The following is an 8,585-nucleotide window of genomic DNA, read 5'->3' on the forward strand; positions in this document are numbered from 1 at the left end:
AAGTTTAAAATGATTATATGTTAAATGAATATAGTTTAAAATAATTATTTTACAATTTGCGCATGGAGCTGCTTAGTGCGTACACTGAGAAATGGTCAAAACTACTAGAATATAGTCAAATTTACCGCGTTTCTGTATCTTTGGGAATACCAATGAGTTCCGTAATTTTTACCGAAGCACTTTAGTGTCATGCTTTTGGTGAAATTAACAATTAAATATGGTTTTGTAATATATGACAAAATTTGGTAAAGTGGGTAAAATTTGTTAATTTTTTAACGATACTTTAGAGCATGACCTGAAAACCCTTTATTCTGTTAAATTTACTTCTCAGTTTAGTATTTTTTACTAAATGAGTGGTAATAGGAACTGCTATTTTGAAAGCTAGAATTTCCGGTAAAATTTTACGAAAAAATTACCAATTGAGTAGTTGAAATACAGTATATTTGGTTTTATTAAACAAAAATATGTTTTTTTTTCTTTACCAGAAATGGCGTTACGTTATTGTACGGTTATTTAACCAGAATTTCCGGTAAACTGTTACAATATGAACGAAACAATTACTAAATGAATGGTCATATACCGTATATTTAGGTTTTTATTTACTGGAATTGTTTTTTTATAACCATAAATGTCAGTTGCGGTAATTTAACCAGAATTTTTTTCTATATGTGGAAAAGCAAAACATTTACCAAATTACTAATTAAATATTTACTCCACTGCTTAGTAAATTAAATTCTACAATTGCATTCTTTTTAATTGATCAAATCTATAACAAACAAATTAATAAAAATGAACTAATATTCTGTTACACAAAATGATTCACTTCTGCATGAAATTTTTTTTTTTTACGATATATGATATGAATTTTAATAATCAATTTGGCCATACACCACTGGATTTTGTCATTCCCTTTACTGAAATACCGTTTCAAATCGATTTCCGACTCGCACTCCCTCGAGAGTATTTTAACTATCTCTCTCAACAAAGATTAAAGATACTATCGCAATATATAATTCTCATAACAAATGCAATTTAATTCCCTAATTGATCTATTATTAATTAATCTCTTAATACCACCTCAATACATCAGCAAAGTACATATTTATATTTATTTTGAATTTGATTTAAAAATATATTACTGAACATTTTTTATCCACCTAAAATAACAGAAAATATCATCTTCTTGTTAGTAAATTAAATTTATTTCCGATATTCCGGAGACCGTTTATACGTTTTTGCTTGCTTAGAAAGAGAACTTATTTTCATGTAAGTGATAAAACAAAAACGTTTCCGGAAAACTTTTAAAAATGTATTTCTTCTCAGAAGGTTTTTGTAATTGCTGCAAAAATTTAATAAGTGTCAATTTTTTCAGGGAATCTCCTGAAATAACTTTTCCGAAAATTTTAAGCCACATTTGTATCTCAAAATGTTTCAGCTTTGTTTCAGGAATATATTAAATTTGTAAAAACTTAAAAAATTTCTCGAAGAATAGAATCTCCAAGAATCATAGCATCGTTGATGATAATATCGTAGATATTGTTCAATCACATTGCACTAAAATAAGAAGCATCTTTTTAGTTGCTTTGTCTCAAATATTTGATTTTGGTTACAGAAAATAGTTCGTCAAAACATGATATTAGATGACTCGGAAATAGTTGGAAAAAAGCCACACATCTTCTGCTGAAATATGGAATCAACATGAAAACAAAAATATAAATGTAAGGGACATTTGACAAAGAAATTCATTAACAGTTTCAATGTCATTCTTTCGAAAATTTGAGGTATTGACAATCATACAAATCGATGAGAAGTTGAAAAATTATTAATGTTTGCTACTTTTAATATCTGCTCTAGGCTAGGTATTTTATTTTATTTTATTTTATTATCGTCGCTGAACAGTCGACCCAAATTTGAGTTTACGGCTACCAGTGTTAATTTTGAACCTAATCCAGAAGACAAGCGAACTCCTGATCAAGTAGTGGGAGAAATTTGCCTTCGTGGTGGACTTTTTGACAGAACTAACCAACATTTGCGTTACATGGAGAGGAAAACCTCGAAAACCTCTCACGGTTAGCCTGATGGCAAAGGGACTATAACCCATGATCCGTCTAACACTGAGGATATTTTACGTCAGCACTGCGGTCAGTGCAAGCTGGATGCGGAATTTTTATTGACCAACCATCACTGGGATTCAAGCCCAGTTCACCTCATTGGAAGGCGAACACTCTATGCCCTGAGCCATCATGGCTCTAAGCTAGGTATTGAACTAAAATGAACAATATAATCAAATTGTATTGATCCATTCATTGGTTAGAAGTCGACATAAAAATAGTTCAACATAAAAAGAGGAAAACGGTGATATTTAAGGAGTATGTTTATGTTTGAATATAAGCAGGCATTATAAGATTTAGCAAATGAATTACATTTTTTCTGATGCGTTCCGATTCTTACACGCGAATTAGCTTTAATATTTCAAACTTTCATGTTCATTGTAAGTGTTAAAAATTATTACATTCATATCCCTTTTTGAGATAATTTATGCATTTGTGGATTTTAAAAGTATAGTTTTCTCAGATGTTGTCTTGTTTGTTTTATTGATTTTTAATCAATGTAATATTTCTAAAATATGTTTGAGCCATGCTTGAACTTTAAACAAGTTGAACATGTTTGACTTGTTTTCTGAGATTTAAAAAAAAATAAATTTTTTTTTGATACCTATTAAAACGTTGATGTTCATTACACATATTGCAAAATTAAAATTATGCACAAAGGAGAAAATAGTTGGTGTGAACATTTTTTACAAATTTGTCAAAAAGCAATATTATAGTTTTTACTCGTGAAATAATTTTAAAAATAGTTTTGATATTTCAATGCATTCTTAATCATATCTTAACTTACAAAGTTGCTTACTTTTTCCAAAAAGTCTTTTTAAAAAAAGATTATTTTTGCTCACACTAACTTCACTACAAGGAATAAGCTATGGTTCTATTGTGGAAAATTTCAATAATTTGTTAAGTTGTCATACATAGCAATTATTAAAGTATATCTGAAGCCGATATGAAATTAATTTCAATCAAAGCTTTATTGGATTATAAATGTTCTTATAAAATAATTAAACTAATAATCTGTGATAGAGCCTTACCCAATACTAAGAAATACATTTTGAACACAAATCATTAATACAGTTTAAAACCATTTTTCAGTTTAGTTCATGTAATAATTATTTTTATTTTTAGTTTATTTTATCAAAACAATTAAGTATGTATTAATATGTAGTCTTGGTAGTTCTAGTAGTCACTTGCGATGAAAGTTTGATAAATATTTTCTTTCTTGAAATTTGACAATTTCTTTTCTGGAAATAATTATATCCATGTTTCGTTTTAAAGATTTTAACATTATAATTTCCAAATATATAAATAATTTCCACTCTATTATCATAATGCACCTGCTTTTTATTAAAAAAAATACTTGAGTAGCAGAAAGTTTATATTTTATAATTTCCACTCTATAAACATAATGCACCTGCTGTTTATTAAAAAAAAAAAAAAAAAAAAAAAAATGAACTTTAGCAGCAGAAAGTTATATCTTATTGCTACATGGTTTTCTATAAGTTTATACGATATATTTATATCGATCATGTATCATTTGCTACTTAAAAAAAGATTTAAAAAAACTAAAGTTACTAGTTTATAAATGAAAAAATCTACTTAAATCGTGTCTATACCTGTCCCACTATCATGCGTTTACATTAGCTGTACGAAGACACATGTTTGTTGAAGCCAAATGCTGATTAATAGAAATTTTACTGAAAGTTAATATTTAAATAGGTAAAAGACGGTATCATTTATAACACATTATCACATTCAATTGCAATTCTGAAAATAAAATATGTCAGTAAAAGAGTAAAGAGATAATTTGAAACTTACTTTAGCACCTTAAATAACAAATTAGTACTAAAATATTCACAATGTGTTTATGTAGCTGTACATGGAAGTGTGCACCAGTGTTCTATAAATACACCAGTAGATCTGTAAATGAAAATAACATTCGAGATGTCCACTTTTGCCCGATGTCCACACTATTCCCCTTTCCCCCTATGTTTAAATTATTATTTGTGATATGTGGATATATTATGACTTAGGAATAAATACATATTATTATGCTTTAAAGTGTATTTAACTTTTTATGCTAAATTTTAGTGCTATTGTTGTTGTTGTTTCGAATGGCACTTGCCACACGGGCAAGCCTGCTTGGAGAAACCGAGCTAATTTAAGGCAGAGTGTGCGATTCTTGTCTTTCAGTAGCGCCATCTATGGCCAAGAATTCGACTTCTGCCCCACCATGCGTCGCACCCGTTTATAGGGTGGACCCATTCATACATCCACTCATTCATCCACAGATCGTAATTTCGACCTGAATCAGAGAGCGATCGATCTCCAATCCAGTACCCCCAAAGTTATTGATTTTCCATGGCAACATGGAGGACTTTTGCGGATTTTTGTAGATTTTCGCCTAAGATTAAAAGGAAGTGAAGGTCTGTTTTATGTGGTGGCAACGATTAAAAGGTTGCTATTTTAATTCTCGTGGCTACATTATTTGCTGTTTTAGTCGCCAGTCAGTGCTTTTACCCTGCTTTGTGCTTTGGCTCCATATTCGTAGTCATTGTAGCACGTGTTTTAGATTCGCTATTGATATACATTGATTTTATTAATTTTAGTAATTAATACTTGATTTTAAGACTTGGATAATCTCTTATGGTAATTTTATTTATTATAAGTTTTGAATTAAAAAAATGTTCAATTTTTATGTTGTATGTTATTACATCACGTGTTAAATCTTATATTTATAAATATTATAATCGCTCGATTATTGATACAGTTAAGTGCTTTTTTTCCCCTATGAACGTGTAAATGTTGAATAAACGTATAGCTAATATAAAGAAACCGTGATTATATTTAATTCCGCAAGCATGTTATCAGATCTGTTATGGTATGTTGTAGGGTTTTATTATTTTCAAAAGTTTCATTTATAGTTTTGGATTTTAAATACTCTATTCTATACTATTCATCTATTTATTTTATCACGTGTTACCTTTATTAGTGTTAAATATTGTAATCTCTTGATTGTTAATATTATGTATTTTTTTCTATAAATGTAAGAGTTCAGTAAATAATGTATGACTACATTTCTGCAATATATTATGGTACATAAATCTTCTGTGTTGCATCTTCGGATATCATAATTTAGACTGTCATAGCAAAATGTGTTTAGGTGGCGGGCATGCATTTGCTTACAAAAAACATGTGATCTGAGCTATTAAAAGTCGTGGTGTAATTTATAACTCAGTATTGTATAATACCTGTAATATTGTATGCATATTTCAATCATATTAAGGTGTAATTTTAGCTCATAATTTTGTTTCATTTGTTAAAATCAAAAATATGATTTATAATTAACTACATTTAAATAATTTTAATGTATGAAAAAAAAATACAAATAAGCTAAAAGAATTTAATTAATTAACACTCTGTGATCTAGTATGTGTTTAAGCATGTTAAGAGTATTTCTTCTAATATATAATTTTTTTTTTATCTAAATTTTCATTTAGATGAAGGTTTATGTAATCAGGGATTCAATGTTGAAATATTTGAAACCCCATCTTCCTGATGTAATTCTAGATCGCAAACTTTCCAGGATTTAAAATTAAATGTTTAAAGGAGTTTAGTGGATTTGATGTGGTTGTTTTACATATTGGTAAGTACCCCGTCTAATTCACATCTATTTATTGATAGACTGAAGCTGTGCCTTTACCTTTTAATAGAACTCGGTGGTTGTGTTTAAAAAGAAAAGGGTTTTCTATGAATAACAATTTTTATTTTATTTTTTAGTTGTTATATCTTGAATAAATTATGAGAAGGTTCCTGAAAATATATACATTTTCTGTTACGCTTTTCAAAATAAAAAAATAGAATAGCTGCATTTGTTAAGAAAGAATGAAGAGAAATAATGTGATTCATCAATCTTTTCAATGCTTATGCTTTTTCTAGCTTCCGTTTCAATGGAAACCATATTTCTCTCTATTTATTTAATTTTAAGCTTTTATATTTATACCCAAAACTCCAGGAATGTGCATTAAACTGCCAAACACAAATTTCTGATTTGTAATTGTTAATGAATCAAAAAAATTTCATTCCTCTTATTTTATGATTTCAAAATAAAATATACTTTTATTTATTACATTGATTTCAAAATAAATATATTGTTATTTGTCTTTCCCACTATTTTGATAAAGATTTAAAACCACTGTAGTAGAAGCAGCTTTTCATAATCATTTTAAGTATTTTATAAATAAATAATCTTGATGACTTTAATTTCAGGTTCTATCGATTGCTTGTGAATGGTAGAGCCAATATAACAGTATGAAAGATTAGGAAATTTTGTTGAACAATCCTAGAAGGGTATAAAAAATGTTCATTCATGTTTTTGCCTTTTAATTCTTATTTTTTGGAGATTTATAAATGGTGTTCTATTGTATAGTGTCATGACCATTTTTACCAACAATGAGTGCCTAAAGATTTTATAAAATCCATAACATTCTTTACCTTTTTTGATAAATTTGAGCAACTGTGCCATTCTTGTTTAAGAATTTTATAACACAAAGTAATGTAAGGCCTGAAATATCGATAAAATGTAAACGTTTCTTCTCTTCAAGTTAAGGGTAAAGGAATTCAAAGATTTAAGTGAGAATAAGTATTAAATGGTCATGACACAAAAGGAATATATGCCTCTTGGGGAACCCGCCTTGCTATATGCTGTTAGGTTGTTCCATAATGATTATAGTGTACTTATTACTTGTTCCTGGTTTTCTATTTATAATAATGGATTATATAAATTTTAAACCCTATGCAATGTTGTTTTAGAGGGGTTGTTTTTAGATATTAAATCATTTCAAATAAAAAAGAAATTTGCATAATTATAGAGTGTTTAGTATTTTAAGTATAATAATCAGTTTTTACATATGTTTTTGGAACAACCTAATAAAAGGGGTCAACGCATCTGTGCAACCGTACCTCTTGAACAGGGCTGTCTTCGCTTATATATACAGTGCTAAAAGTTTTTCATTTTAGAAAATTTCAAAAGTGAAATGAAAATAAATGTTTTGAAAGTTTCACTTCAAAAAAGCATAGAGAGTGCACAGCCCTGCTCTTAGGTGATGTGGAAAGTGGTTGTAATCATGCATGTTTTAAAAGTTGAATTTCAGGTTTGTTCTTTTCATTATTCTGAGGAGAGCCTCAGAAGCCAAATTTACGAGCATTTACTTAGCCTAGTGATGAAAAGTTGGAGCAGCCTGTCATTATTAAGCATCTTGTCTGTCCTAGGTGATGAAAGTTTGTTCAATCAGCTGTATATTCAAATCCGGTTAATTTCTGAAAGAGGAGCATGTTTAAAACTTCAGTGTTACCTTTTGAAGGGCAACAGTGTTTTTAGAATGTATTTGTATGTCATGTATATAATAAAACTATTGTGTTTGGTTTTTGTTCAACAATTACTGTGTTTATATGCATGTTTTTTAATAAATTTCCAATTCTCGCACTACAGAGTTAATGTACCTTTTAATAATATGTCCTGTAAGCAGCACCTACTATTCTTTGCAAGTTGTATAGTTTTTACAAATTTTTTTTTATTTTTTCAAAGAGAGAATGTTTAGTTAAGATTCTATCTCATCGAAACTTTATGCATCATTTTACAGAATTCTAAGTATAAAAACAATTTATGTTCATAAATTATGTATTTAGAATTTCAAATATCAAATTGATTCTTAACTTAATAGACAGTTTTAAGTAATGTTTAAAAAAAGATGCCACATTTTCATTGCCTGACTAACGCTTTACTAATCACTGTGTGCAACAAAACTTTAATTGTAATGACGCTGACTTACTCAATGTTGTTGCATTTATACAAAAGTATTAAACTAATTAAATTTAAACAAAATTACCAAACATTTTTGTCTTAAATATTTCTAGAAATAGCACTCTGAAGATTATGTTGCCTTAGTAATTAAAGGGTTGTTATTAAACTAATGTGCAAGCCTGTAAAATCTTGTTTTAAGGTTCTAGTTTTTTTTTTTTTTTTTTGCAAATAGTTATTGAAACTAGTGTCCATTGTTGAAAATAATATTTTAAACACTACGCACAGTTGGGAAATTAATTCTATAAGTTTTCCCCTGTAATATGTTTTCTTGGCATAAATAAGTTGTTAGAAGCTCATATTCAAATTTATTCCATTTTTTTTATTCAAATGGCCATCGAATCTCCAGTATACGAAACTGTTCAAATATAATAAATCAAAATTAAATAAGCACTAATAAAAATAAAAAACAATTTTATGCAATAATCTCATTTTAATTATTGAAGCTCTAATTTTGAAGCTAAAAAATTTTTTTAGTCTTACAAAAATATTAGAAACAATGACTCGTTTTTTTTTACCTCCTGGAATGAGACCATACATCAAGAGTAGAACATTTTAGAGAGACAAGAAGAGATGTCCTTTCATGAATGTATTGTTTGTTTTTTTATAAATTCTTT

At 28.2% G+C, this 8,585-nt stretch overlaps 1 long non-coding RNA gene across 1 annotated transcript; it reads left to right on the plus strand.

Annotated features, from left to right (window-relative positions):
• The first annotated feature begins 4,592 nt into the window (after positions 1–4,592).
• Positions 4,593–6,964, plus strand: LOC147816282 (uncharacterized). The gene is made up of 2 exons (XR_015433677.1): positions 4,593–4,757; positions 5,609–6,964. It is a non-coding gene; the product is annotated as an uncharacterized LOC147816282 (long non-coding RNA).
• Positions 6,965–8,585: the final 1,621 nt, after the last annotated feature.

This window comes from Parasteatoda tepidariorum, chromosome 1 (assembly GCF_982258835.1).
Source record: "Parasteatoda tepidariorum strain Cologne lab strain chromosome 1, Ptep-v5.0, whole genome shotgun sequence".
NCBI lineage: Eukaryota > Metazoa > Arthropoda > Arachnida > Araneae > Theridiidae > Parasteatoda > Parasteatoda tepidariorum.